Source organism: Lactuca virosa, chromosome 7, assembly GCF_052849685.1.
Source record: "Lactuca virosa cultivar CGN04683 chromosome 7, Lactuca_virosa_CGN04683_v6, whole genome shotgun sequence".
In the NCBI taxonomy this organism is placed as follows: Eukaryota; Viridiplantae; Streptophyta; class Magnoliopsida; order Asterales; family Asteraceae; genus Lactuca; species Lactuca virosa.
In genome coordinates this window covers 3698335-3714089 of record NC_136432.1, presented here as the reverse complement: position 1 = coordinate 3714089, position 15755 = coordinate 3698335, and positions in this window count along the sequence as shown.

Sequence of the window (15755 nt, the reverse complement as noted above, 5' to 3'; positions counted from 1 at the left end):
TTTTTCAATGACAACGTCCACTTTTCTTTCAAGGTGATTGAATTAAGTCTGCACATCTCGAAGGTACATCGAACAAAATGATAAAGCTTCTTCAACAACATAACCTTTAGACATATAACCTTCCGACCTCGCCTTATTTCTGGCATAGTTTTTTAGTTTTTTCATATACCTTTCAAACGGATACATCCATCTCATACATACCGGGCCTCCGACAATCGCTTCATCAGGTAAATGCAAAACTAAATGAATCATAATGTCAAAAAACGTTGGAGGATAAATCAACTCTAACTTGCACAAGATTCTAATAATGTGTTCTTTTGCATTCCTCATATCCTCCACCTTTAGTGTTCTGGAGAAAATTTGCTTGAAAAATGTACAAAGATCTACAATTGGTGTAGAAGTTTCTTTGTCCAACAACACTCTAACTCCCATCGGTATCAAACGTTGCATAAGAATGTGATAGTCATAAGTTTCAACCCAATAATGTTAGTATCATTGCCTACCACTTTCTTATTGATGTTAGATCCAAACCCATCTGGCAGTTTAACATCTCTTATAAATTGACAAAAGATTTTGTGATCAGGTTTCTTGAATGAGTATCTAACTCCAATCGGTATCAAACGTTGTATAAGAATGTGATAGTCATGATATTCCAACCCAATAATGTTAGTATCATTATCTACCACTTTCTTACTGATGTTAGATCAAAACCCATCTGGCAGTTTAACATCTCTTACAAATTGACAAAAAAATTTGCGGTCAGGTTTCTTGAATGAGTATCTTGCATGTGGTCTAGTGAACTTGTTACCTTTTTTGAAACCATTGATTACGTCGGATATTCAGATTTCTCAAGTCCTCATGTGCATTGGATGTGTCTTTAATCTTATCATTCATCATAGAAGTACCCAAAAAACTCCCACCTATATTTTTCTCGACATGCATGTAACGCCCGTAGATCCGGGCTAGTCAATTTAGAGACGATAAGCATCAAAAATGACTTTTTTTATGGAAGATTATTTAGAAGGAGTAATCTTAACTAAGTTTTAGTATATGTTACAAGGATTCCGTACATATAAAGAACGCCGAAATCCGAGTTATAACGAAGAAGTTATGACCTGTCGAAGTTTCGCGACAGAACCGGCACGACACAGCGCGACGTAAATAGTGAATTTACGTTAGAGCGATATTTGGCCTTAGCGATCTAAATGAAAGTCGTAGAATACGTTAAACCGAGAGTGTGTATAAAAAGAACGTCTAAATCTGACTTCGTATGAGGAAGTTATGATTTTTTGAAGTTTTAGTTAGCATTAACAGTATGCAGCCCGAAACTTGAGATTGAGGTCGAGCGATATTTAGCCAAAACTTTCTAAATGAGAATTGAAGATCTCATCAATAGTAGTCCAACGATAAAAAGACAGACGAAAACGGAGTTCAGATGAAGGAGTTATGAATTTCGAACAGAGTTTTCCTGTCCCGGCCTACTAAAAATAATATATTAATAATATATTAAAATTAAAGTCAAAATTAGCCAACGGAGTCTAAACGAGAGTTGTAGAACATAATCTCACCTACGCGTGGATATAATGAACGTCGAAAACGGAGTTCGTATGCGAAAGTTATGAATTTCTGAAGTTCGGGGCGCGAAACCCCAAAATTGTCAGAGTTCACGACGTGAATACAGTGTTCACGACGTGAACTCAGTATTTATGACTTCTGGAGCCTGACAGACGCAAGTGGCGATGGCGCACCTGATGACTATTGAATTCACGACGTGAGAACTTAAAATTCACGACGTGAGAGCTGAAAAATGACCCTATAAATAGAAATCGAGGGTCAGCCGATTTTGGTTGCTCTATCTCTTCTCTCCCACTCCCGATACACTCTCTAAGCCCTATTTTAACCCCCCGAAGCCCCGGTATCAACCCCGAGACACGAAGCAAGTCCCGAAGCCCGAAGATCCCGAGAAGAAAAGAGTTTCTGAGCCGAAGCTCCGCCTGCGAGAAGCCCGGTGTGTGAAGATCTTCTAGTTTCGCCGAAGAATACTACTCTTAGAGCCGTAGTGTTGTCCGAGCATCATCTAAACAAGTGAGTGTATAGTCATTTTCTTCTAACACATAAATATGAAGTATTTTCTATGAAATACGTGCTATGTGTTTATATATTGTTGTTTATTTGAGATGAGTGTGGAATGGATGTTTTATATAGTTTTTAAATGAGTTAAACTGTATATGTATTTTATATCTACAAATATGTTGTGTAGAACATGGGTAGATGGAATATTTGGTGTGTGATGAGAGATGGTATGAGTAAACCTTGGTGACTATGAGACGTAGTGCCTATTAGATAAACCCTGACGATGATGTGACTTCGTGCCTATTAGATAAACCTTGGTGACTATGGAGTTAGCGCCTATTGTATAAACCTTGGTGACTATGGAGTTAACGCCTACTGTTAAGTAAACCTTGGTGACTATGGAGTTAGTGCCTATTGTATATGTCACACCCCGATCCTTGTCGGAATCGATCAAGGCGTGATATATTGTTCAAAGTCTCATGACAACTAGGTTATAATGTGATTAGATTCAATTAAGTACTAAGTATGCAAACAAGATCCACAACATACAAGTACAAATACAAATGCAAACCACATTTATTACATCAAATTTAAATTGTCTTGTGGATTTCTAAGGCACAACTTATTTTTCATCATTCTTCATTCTTCAAATCTGCATCATGGGTAAAAACAGGTCAACTACGAGAGTTGGTGAGTAATCAAATTTTAGTAGAGAAAATTGTGAAGTTGAAACATTTATAATTTGAAATCTGTTTTCTTTTGAAGTCGCCAAACAATTGTATTTGAGATAACGGTTTATAAATCAAAAATTGATTAACAATTGATAACAACAACAATAAGTCCTCACCCTATATATATACATATGTATATATATAAATATATATAGGATGGAGCATCTAATCATCATACACACTCAACCACGTGTGATCAATCACCTTAGCGTCCCAAGGCGGGGTGGTCAACCCAATAGCGCTATTATTGTCCATAACGTACCTCAAGAATACGGGCATAGTCATGGAGATTAGACTAAAAATGGTAATGCACTACAAGTACATGTAGCGTAAACAAACAATAGTTATACAATTAATGACTCACGTATAAATGTCCCAACAATGTCTCAATTGTGATAAAACAATAAAATGAAGTTGGAACATATTAGAACCACATGATACACCCCAAAAGTATTGAAAATTATAAAATATGGGGTAGATTACTCACATTAGTCCCAAAACGAAATGCGTGTGTCGTACGATAGACGATTCGGGTCAAAATGGCGTAGAACCTAATATAATTAATAGTTTTGGTTTAGGAACTGCTAAACGAGAATGGAGTATTAATAAATAATTAGACACATATTCTTATATTTGATGAATTAACAATAATTCATTTTGATTATAATATTAAGGTATTTATTTGTTAAATGAATTTTAAATTGAATTACTTACTTTGCATAATTAATTTATATTTTCAATTTAGGCCAGATTTTAATAATTTCTTATTAAAATAATAACTTGCCCAATTATAATTATTTACAGATTTTAACAATTATTTATATGAAATAATCATTAAAATGCATTTTTTACATGCTTAAATACTTAGGAAAATAGTTTTAAATAGTAAACAGTATTGAAAAATTATGAAATTATTAGGAAATCATTATTTCATACAATATGAATTACTGTAAAATTTGTATATTTTTCTGAACTGTTTTAGTATTTATTTAATATTTTAATGATTAAACAACACAAAATTCGGGAAAAATAGTAAATGATTCTCAAAAAATCTGTAAAACTAACCATAGTTTTATAACATGATGTAGAGCCCAGTGTATAAGTTTCAGATATTTGTGATTATGGGAAGTATTTTTTATATATTTCATTATTAATTAATCAATAAAATCATAAATAATAGTAAACAGTAATATAAATGCATGAAACTTCATATATTATGTTTAATCAGTATACAGGTCATCCCAGAATTTTCTCAGAATTTATTGAATGCAACAAGTATTTTATGTGAATTATTGCCCTACTTTATTGCAATAATTATGATAATTCAATAAAAATAAGTTATTTTCTGAAAATTTCCAGAACTTATTAGTTTATTGATGGTATTCTGAGAAAAATCATGCAAAAAATGAGTTTTAGATATTTTGGTGGATTTAATTTGTTTCTTGTATGAATTTGAAACTTTTAACAACATACCTTGATGAATGCTTCAAGAGGGATGAAGATTTGAGTATGATAGATTGTTCTTGGATGGAATATGAGTATTCTTGGAGGAAATTTCGAGATTGAGAGTGAGAGAAAGAATAGAGAAGATTTAAGTGGTGAAGAGAATAATGTGTTGGGAGAAAAAGGAAAGAAAAGTGGATGGGAGGTGTGAGTGGGAGACCATGGGAATAATCTTTTTGCTTTTGGTGGTCTTCATAATTTCCCACTAACACAAGCATCTTTTACATAATTAATATAAGAGTTTTATAAAATTTAAAGTAAAGTTTATAAAAAATAGAGTTTTATAAAATTTAATGTAAAGTTTATAAAAATGGAGTTTTATAAAAGATAGGTTATTATTTGATTTTAACAATCTACTTTGATTTGAAGTTTAATTAGAGAATTCAAGTTTGATTCTTTTAATTTAATTAGAGCATTATACTTTGATTTGATTTTAATATGGTATCATAATTTACTTTGATTATAGTTATAACGTTGTACAATACTATGTTGCTATTAACGTCAAGTTATATCGTATTGTATGGGTTTTGATCCTATTAGCGTCAAGTAATCTTGAGTAGGGTTTATTAAATTTCCAATTGGGTTGGGTTGACCCGAATCCATTTTAGGCGGATGTCACAGTATAAACCTTGGTGACTATGGAGTTAGCGCCTACTGTTAAGTAAACCTTGGTGACTATGGAGTTAGCGCCTATTGTATAAACCTTGGTGACTATGGAGTTAGCGCCTACTGTTAAGTGAACCTTGGTGACTATGGAGTTAGCGCCTGATAGCTATGGATTTAGTACCTGAGAGATAAATGTTGGTAACTATGGACTTAGTACCTGATAGATAAACTTTGGCAGCAATGGACTTCGTGCTAATTCCTTAGATAAATCCTTAGGAATGAATGGATGAAGGATAGTTGATTCTTAGGGTAAACCCTTAAGAAATAAAGGAGATATGGGGATGGGTGTTTGGGTTGATTGTTTGATGATTGAATATAATAAATGTATTATTGTGGGTTGAAAACCCTATATGCTCACCAGGCTCCCAAGCCTGACCCACTCAGTTTTCTTTGTATCACAGGTATCGATGTGAAGACCCATTTCACTGAGAGATTAAAAGAGATGTAAATCACTAGTGTAAATGAATGTATGATATGTTTATGCTTATGTGTCTGTATCGGAACATGACATCCCGAGGTTTTATTATTAAATAAAAATACATTCTCTTTGAGAAATGTTTTGATAAGTTATTATCATATCTTGTTTTGGGAACAAATTCCGCAACCGTTTTCTTTAAACGATCACTCTGATTTATAAAACAAAGCATAAACAAATCGGTATTTTCTGGCCGTGAAATTGGGGATGTCACAATGCATCACATATATGGTGTGCTTCAGCTGAATAGAAGACCAATACTCGAGCTCGAAAAATATGCTACGTTTCGACTAGTTCAACTCGAATCCTTTCCGATCCATGATATCCTTGAGAGTCTTAGGATTGTTACCTGGTTTACGAAGTAGTAGACGACCTAGTTGCTATTGTATGTCTTCATCAATAAAGTGTCTCAGAGCGGGTCTTGTCTCGGGTTGCCTGTTAAATTTCAAACTCATACTTAATGGATCGTTAGCATCTAAGAACCGACGATGACTGACATAAAAGACTTGATTTGTTGCATGGTATGAGGGAGTGTCTCCATTGCAAGTCGTTCATATCGGCCATGCTCTATACCCTTGTCCGCTCCAACCCGATAAACTACACGAGCTGGAAAGTCATTTATTGTCCATAACAACCTAGCTTTCATCGTGAGTAATGTGTTTGCCGCTACGTCTTTAATGCGTACGCTTGAGTGCTACAAAATCCTAAGCTCTTCCACTAACGGCCTAAGGAAAACATTTATATCCTTTCCAGGTGCTTTGGGTTGGGAATCAACAAGGCCAACGTAAATGATGACTCTTTCATACAAATCCATGGTGGCAGATTGTATGTGGTGAGTACAACTGGCCATGTCCTATGTGGATTACACATGTTACCAAATGGATTAAAGCCATCAGCTGCCAGTCCTAGGTGTACGTTGCGAGGTTCACTCGAAAAGTCAGGGTAATCTACATCAAATCTTTTCCAAGATCCTCCATCAACGGAATGACGCATCACACCATCTTCTGATCTCCCGCTATTATGTCATATCATATTTTTGGAAGTGTACCTTGAACAATACATACGTCGTAGTCTAGGGGTCACTGGAAAGTAACGTAACACCTTATGAGCCACCTTCTTACCCTTGGTGGTTTTATCAATCCACCGAATCTCCTTACAAACAGGACAAATCTGCAATGACTTGTGTTCCTTCCATAAGTGAAAACAATCATTTTGCGCACATGTTGGTGGTTTTCGAGGCCAACAAAATAAATAACCATAAATCTTATACACTAAAATAGTGTATAGTGGTAAAGGGGTTGAATCCACGAATATTGGTTCAAGATTATAACTCTATAAAAATCTCTTTGTAAAAATACTTGTCAAATGACAATAAAATTAAAAATGGGGGTTTTGGTCTTTTGAATAGCTGAAACAAAACTAGAGTTAAACTAAGATTTAAATAGACAATTCAGCAAAAACAATAGTTTGGTGTAAATTCAATAAGAGAAAGATGGTTGACTTAAGGTTTCCTCATCTGAATAATTGATGAATATATCACTATAATTCAATGGTGCAATACTTATTTTGAAATCTCTAATTTCGTTATAGTAATCCAAGAAGCTTGAGATTACCTAGACTTTTCTTAGTTATCAAAATAGTTAGAGAAACTCATAAAATTTCCTTAATCAAAGTCACAATTTCCATTAATCATGTAATTAGTGAAACTTAACTAGCATTAAGAACAAAAAAAAGTCACCAAATCCAAGAGGAGTCAAATGCTTTCACTTCCATGTTGGAAAAAATGTTTTTGTGATTGTGTGAAGTAAAACTAACACACAAAGCACTTGTTGCTTGCTAATTTGAGGATCCTTTACTTAATCAATAAATTAGCCAACTAATTGCTACAAATACATTTAAACTCATGAAAAAAAACATACAAGTTGTAATAAGATGTTAAAACATAAAACATTCTCATAAAGATTCAAGGACATGTTCATGGAGTTCTTCAACATTCAAATGATTTCACCAAAGTCAACCAAGATTAGTCTAGCCTAACATGGCTAAACTCAAGAAAACAAAGTAAGAGTAGATTATACCAAACATCTAGCAAGAATCAAGAGCAAAAAGATGATGTTTTTGAGGTGTTCTTGGCCTTCAAAGTGCTACAAAATCTCCTGAGAATCCTTCAAATTTCGGATCTGTAGAAGTGTGAAAAAGATGCACACCAACCTTCCTCAAATAGCTATCAATATGGAATTCCGAAAATGCCCCTACAGCTTCGTGCGCGGCCGCACAGCTCTGCACGGGTGGTCCCTGATAGTAGGCTTCTTTGAGTTTTGGGCCTCCACAGCTTAGTCCACTGGCCCAGTTTGAGTCCAATTAGCTCCTAGCCCTTTTCTTCAAGTTCTCATCATTTCCCAATTTGTCTTCTCCAAATGATCTATAGCTCACGTAATTGCCCGATCAATAATCTCTGCACGCTCGAATATTCTTCCGTTTATTGCAAATTTAAAGTTCATTTTCTCCAAGCCTTCAAATAATCAACAAGCCAACTCCATGCATCATCTCCACTAGCTATCAAGCCCAAAATCTTTGTTGTCCTCCTGGTCCAATTGCTTTCCAAAGATCGTGATTCGATAGTCTCCTTAAAACCTGTAACTACGATCGCGAAACTAGAAAGTACCCGAAATAGTCGTAAAATAACATAAAGGAAATTATGAATAGAAATTAGCTAGATTATGAATGAAATATACTAAAATAAACTATAAAAAGAAGTAAATAAAATGAAACTATCATATTACCCCAGGCTTGAACCTTACTTGTCATCAAGTAAGACAAGACTAAAATGAACTTGGGATGAACAATCCTAAAAAAAAATGGATAGAACCATAGAACCTTCTCACAGTTAGTTAATATGGTCAGAAATATCTTGCTGTTATCCCAAATTTTTTTCATCTGATGACATTTGTGACATCCCCATTTTCACGGCCAGAAAAGACCGATTTTGTTTATGCTTTATAAAAACCAGAGTACCTCTTTTAATAAAAATGTTGCGGAATTTGTTCCCAGAAAAACATGATAAATACGTTATCAAAGCATTTCTGAAGAAATGTATTTTTATCCATTTAAAAACATTTGGGATGTCATCATCAATACAAAAACATAAGCATAAACATAACTTACATTCATTTACACTAGTGATCTACATCTCTTTTAAATCCCTCAGTGTAAAGTAACTTCATATCGACACCTGTGATACAAATAAGATTGAGTGGGTCAAGTTGGGAAACCTAGTGAGTACTGTGACATCCCCATTTTCACAGCCAGAAAAGACCGATTTTGTTTATGCTTTATAAAAATCAGAGTACCTCTTTTAATAAAAATGTTGCGGAATTTGTTCCCAGTAAAACATGATAAATACGTTATCAAAGCATTTCTGAAGAAATGTATTTTTATTCATTTTAAAACATTTGGGATGTCATCGTCAATACAGAAACATAAGCATAAACAGAACTTACATTCATTATCACTAGTGATTTATATCTCCTTAATCTCTCAGTGTAATGTAACTTCATATCGACACTTGTGATACAAATAAACTGAGTGGGTCAGGTTGGGAAACCTGGTGAGTACATAGGGTTTTCAATCCCACAATGTCATATCATATATACAATTTAGAACTCACAAAAATATACAATTTTACCATATATATAATAGCAACTCTTACCCCACCCCGTTAATCCTCACAACGAGACTATCCATACTCCCGGACCTTAAATTTTACCTCTTACTTAATCCATACTCTCGGATCTAATCCATGCTCTCGGATCAATAATTGTGCCCATTCCATACTCTCGGATTAGGGACAAGTGTCTATGTGTAAATCCATTCTCCCGGATTAACGACGAATGACTATGTCCTATCCATACTCCCGGACTGAGGACGACTGACTATGTCTTAATCCATACTCCCGGACTAAGGACGATTGACTATGTCCAATCCATACTCTCGGACTAGGGACAATGACTATGTCTAATCCATGCTCCCGGATCAATGACATATACTAAAGTTCTATTCTCTGAGTATAACTCACTCGTACTCGTAAGAAATACTACCCAATATTCCTCATAATTAATTTAGGTTTACTCTCTATCCTAAATCATCATATATAATCAGGTACGTTCTTTAACACGTATTTCACGCAACATCAATTAACTCGCACATAAACATATAATTAATACTTCAATCAATACTTGTATTAAAATTATGTTCATGAAAGGGACTATGCACTCACTTGATTAGGTGGTGATTCGGTACTCGGACATCACTTCGTTATCTCAAAACAATTTTCCCTTGGCAAAACCTAGTATCAATACCACTAGGGTTTAGTCTAACGTTAACCGCGACTAATTAATAGTCTAGCTATTATTATTATTATATAAGCGTTTAAACAACACTCTATATAACTCATAATAATAGCCCAAATAATTATTTTAAGGTCCTAATAATGTTACAATATTAAAACATAAGTTATACTAAAGATAGGGTAGGCGTAGCTTACTTACAACGAGTTTTTCTCAAAATCGGGCTTCGCTGGAGCAGCATTCCCGAGCCGAAAGGCTCTTCTTCTCGGAGCCGTCGGGCGCTCCGGGGCTTCCGCCTCGTGCTAGGGAGGTTCCCTAGGCTTTTCGCGGGGTTTCGGGGCTAGAGAGAAGTTCTAGAGAGAGAGGGAAGTTAAGGGAGGTGTGAGAATGAATGGAGGGGGGCATCTCTATTTATAGGAGGCTGGAGGGTCACTCACGTCATGAGTTTCTTGATTTTCACGTCGTGAGCCAGCTGTATACAGCCAGGCGCAGCCTGGTGCTGACACGTGGCATCACACACAGGGTAGAAATCAGCCGATTTTCAAAAATTCATAACTTTCTCATACGAGCTCCGTTTTCGACGTTATTTTTTTCCATTTAGACTCCGTCGGCTAATTCTCATTTAGACTCCGTCGGCTAATTCTCGACCGATCTTAAATTTAACAGTACGAGGAGGTTAGACTGCTAAATGACCGCGAAGAATTCGTAACTCCTTCATACGGACTCCGTTTTCGTCTGTCTTTTTACCATTGAATTTCTATTAATGAGATCTTCAACTCTCATTTAGGTCGCGTAAGCCAAAAACCGCTCGAACTAAAATTCGAGTTTCGGGCCGTGCACTGCTATGCAAAATCTTAGAAAATTCATAACTTCCTCATACGAAGTCAGATTTGGGAGGTCTTTTTATGGATGTTCTCGGTTTAACATATTCTACAACTTTCATTCAGATCGCTAATGCTAAAAATCACTCTATCGTAAATTCACTATTTACGTCTCCCGGTGCCGTGCCGGTTTTGCCGTAAAACTTCGACGGGCCATAACTTCTTCGTTATAACTCGGATTTCAGCGTTCTTTATATGTACGGAACCCTTGAGACATATTCTACATCTTAGTTAAGATTATTTATTCTAAATAATCTTTTGTCGAAAAGTCGTTTTCGACCCCTATTATCTCTAAATTGACTAGCCCGGATCTACGGGCGTTACAAGTACATAGGGTTTTCAACCCACAATAATATAATTATTATGTTTAAACATCAAACAATCAACCCAATTACCCACCCCCGTTATCTACTTTACTCTTAAGGATCTACCCTAAGAATCAAATATTTTCGTTCATTCATTCCTAAGGATCATCCTAAGGAATCGGCACGAAGTCCATCGTCACCGGGGTTTAGGCACTAAGTCTACATAGTCGCCAGGATTTATCCAATAGGCACTAAGTCCGCATAGTCGCCAGGGTTTTAGGCACTAAGTCTGCATAGTCGTCAGGGTTTATACAACAGGCACTAAGTCCGCATAGTCGCCAGGGTTTTGGCACCAAGTCTGCATGATCGCCAAGGTTTAGGCACCAAGTCTGCATGATCGCCAGGGTTTAGAGTACACCGGGTGAACACATCGTTCACAACACCTACAGGTTGCGAGCCTGCTAGTGTTCCACTGGACTGTCTAGAATAGTCTGTGGTTGTCATCCATACTCTGCTAGATGACGGGGCCATCATTTGGGAACAAGGCTTCTCACATCGTCCATCTCTCACCCTTACCTCATGGTCTATATCACCTCTCAACTCATCATCCAACTCATATTTCATCTACCCATGTTTTACCCAACATATTATGTAGATATAAATACATATACAGTTTAAATCATATAAAACTTGTATAAAATCGTTCATCCAGCATAGATAGCAAGTATACAGATAATATGCACACATAGCACGTAGTTTATATAAAATACTACATATCTATGTGTAAGATGAAAGTAACTATGCACTCACAACACGTAATTTATATTAAATACTTCATATCTATGTGTAAGGTGAAAGAGACTATGCACTCACTTGATAAGGTGGTGACTCGGTACTCGGACAGCGCTTCGTTTACTTTAAAAGAATTTCCTTCGACGAAACCTAGTATTATTACCACTAGATTTTATTCTAATATTTACCGTGACTAATTATTAGTCTTATTATTATTATTATTATTATTATTATTATTATTATTATTATTATTATTATTATATAAGCGTTTAAACAATATTTTCCAACCACTATGTACAGACAGGGGACAGACATAAAACACCGGAGGGCAGAACCATTTTGGCATATAGCACTTCTGAAATCCAACAACCCTATGCGACCCTTTAAACCAGATTCCCCATACCGCGAGTAGTTAAAAAGATATTATAACGACACTTATATAAGTCATAATAATAGCTCAAATATTTATTATAAGTTCATAATAACAATACTAATTTTAAATATAAGCTATATTAAAATAGGTAAGCATAACTTACTTACAAGGGGGTTTTAGCTAGGAGTCGGGCTCTGCAGGGGCAGAACTTCGTCGCTGAATCTTTCTAAGAAAGATTCGTGCAGCGCTTCAGCTGTGACATCCCCAATTTCACGGCCAGAAAATACCGATTTGTTTATGCTTTGTTTTCAAAATCAGAGTAATCTTTTAAAGAAAACAGTTGCAGAATTTGTTCCCAAAACAAAAATATGATAAGAATTTATCAAATCATTCCTTTAAAGAAATGTATTTTTATTATATAACAAAATCTCGGGATGTCATGTTCAATACAGACCAAAAGCATAAACAGAACAAAATAGACCTTACAACAGTTATTCATAACTACTGGCCTATAATCCAAAATCTCTCGTTATGTCAGCCAACTTATGCTCTCATGCCATAACCTGTAATATAAAGAAAACTGAGAGGGTCAGGCTTGGGAGCCTGGTGAGCATATAGGGTTTTCAACCCACAATAATATAATTATTATATTCACTTATCAAATAATCAATCCAATTACCCACCCCCATTATCTTCATTTATTTCTTAAAGATTTACCCTAAGAACCGATTACCCTTCTCCCATTCATTCCTAAGAATTGCCCTAAGGAATTGGCACAAAGTCTAGTGCTGCCATGGTTCTTAGATCACCTCTGGTGACACACGTAGTTCAAAATAATTAATGAACACCTAGTTCAAGAACACCCATTGAACACACTCCGTTCAATAATACCTAATGAACACCTAGTTCAAAAACACCTAATGAACACTTAGTTCAAAAACACCTAATGAACACTTAGTTCAAAAACATCTAGTGAACACTTAGTTCAAATATCCCTGGTGAACTCAATCACCTAAGGAACACAGAGTACGAAAGCTCTTAGTTCAAACCACGTGATAATAATGTATATCTCGATCCTGCAAAACCACTAATATTATTAACACATATAAATCATATTTCTAAAACAATCTATCCCATCCCGTCGATCCCCACACACTGACCCTATACAATGATCTTACGAGATCTAGCCTAAGGAATCGATATGAACAACAACTGACGAAGCTGCTTCGGAAATTCCCTGGCAGCAAACGAGGATCAATAAAGACATCAAATGAGGGGAATGGAATAAGTTTCACCACAAACCTTCGTTCGTAAAAGAAAGAACCACAAGACATTTTAAGTCAGGGGTAGTTATCTAGATAACAATGCCTAGGCGTGGTCCGACTATCATGAGGTATTATAAAATCGTTCATCCAGCATAGATAGCAAGTATACAGATAATATGCACACATAGCACGTAGTTTATATAAAATACTACATATCTATGTGTAAGATGAAAGTAACTATGCACTCACAACACGTAATTTATACTAAATACTTCATATCTATGTGTAAGGTGAAAAAGACTATGCACTCACTTGATAAGGTGGTGACTCGGTACTCGGACAGCGCTTCGTTTACTTTAAAAGAATTTCCTTCGACGAAACCTAGTATTATTACCACTAGATTTTAGTCTAATATTTACCGTGACTAATTATTAGTCTTATTATTATTATTATTATTATTATATAAGCGTTTAAACAATATTTTCCAACCACTATGTACAGACAGAGGACAGACATAAAACACCGGAGGGCAGAACCATTTTGGCATATAGCACTTCTGAAATCCAACAACCCTATGCGGCCCTTTAAACCAGATTCCCCGTACCGCGAGTTGTTAAAAAGATATTATAACGACACTTATATAAGTCATAATAATAGCTCAAATATTTATTATAAGTTCATAATAACAATATTAATTTTAAATATAAGCTATATTAAAATAGGTAAGCATAACTTACTTACAAGGGGGTTTTAGCTAGGAGTCGGGCTCTGCAGGGGCAGAACTTCGTCGCTGAATCTTTCTAAGAAAGATTCGTGCAACGCTTGAGCGCTCACCTTACTATACTAAAACTACAGAAAAAGAAGTCGAATCACGAGGGACCGAAATGCTTGGGGGATAAGAAGAGAAAGACTCTTGAATCAAGAGAATGGTGCAAGAAATATGAGAGTCCAAGCCTCTTATTTATAGTAATTGAATTTACAAAAACTACCCTCCATAATTACTTAATGACCTTATAGTTATATAAACGACTAAACACCATTCATAATACTATTTTAAATAGATTTAACAATATTTGTACTAAACTAATGTCGAAAGTACTCAACACTAGTCTTATAATAACCGCATCGTCGATACCTTTCTAATGATATATACATTTGTATATATATGTGTACGTATATATGATTTATACTTTATTTTAATACGTAAATATGCTATTATAATTTGTAACTCGTTCATACGAACTCCATTTTTGACGTTCTTTATATCCACGCGTTGGTATTTACGAGTACTACAACTTTCATTTAGACACCGTCAGCTGATTCTCATTCTATCTCAGATTTACAAAACTGTATCGAATTTATCGCGCTCGAAGAGTAGGGACCAAGTTTCGTCCATATCTTTAAAATACGAGCTCTACTCTCGACATTCTTTATATCCACGCGTAGGTAAAAACAAGATCTAAAACTTTCATTTAGACTCCGTCGGCTAATTCTCGACCAATCTTAAATTTAACAATAGGAGGAGATTATATTGTTAAATGTCCGCGTAAAATTCATAACTTCTACATACGGACTCCGTTTTCGTCTGTCTTTTTACCGTTGAGCTCCTATTAATGAGATCTTCAACTCTCATTTAGGTCGCGTAGGCCTAAAACCGCTCGAACTAAAACTCGAGTTTCGGGTCGTGCACTGTTGTGCTAAATCTTATAAAATTCATAACTTCCTCATACGAAGTCAGATTTGGGCGTTCTTTTTTTGTATGTTCTCGGTTTAACGTATACTACAAATTTTGTTTAGATCACTAAGGCTAAAAAGTCTTCTACCGTAAATTCACTATTTACGTCTCCCGATGCCGTGTCGGTTTTGCTGTAAAACTTTGACGGGCCATAACTTCTTCGTTATAACTCGGATTTCGGCGTTCTTTATATGTACGGAACCCTTGTAACATGTACTAAAACTTGGTTAAGATTAATCCTTCTAAATAACCTTCCATCAAAAACTCATTTTTGATGCTCATCGTCTCTAAATTGACTAGCCCGGATCTGCGGGCGTTACAACATTGGAACCATAAACCACATCCAGGACAACTCCTCTAGGTGAGTAAGAAGGAATGGTCAGTCGCAGCCCCAATGGAACATGCATACAATGAAGAACCTTTGTAGTAGGGAGAAAGCAGATGGATAGGCTCGTGTAGAGCTCTTCTTTAAGTGTACGCTCTTATCATGAAATTTGTGTGATCTCACGTCTGTCGGCTAATCTCATGTGTGATTGGGTTTCATCGATCTAGCACCATTGTAGGAATCGGTTCACTTAGTGTTGGCCCGAACCTCTCATAGTATCTAACT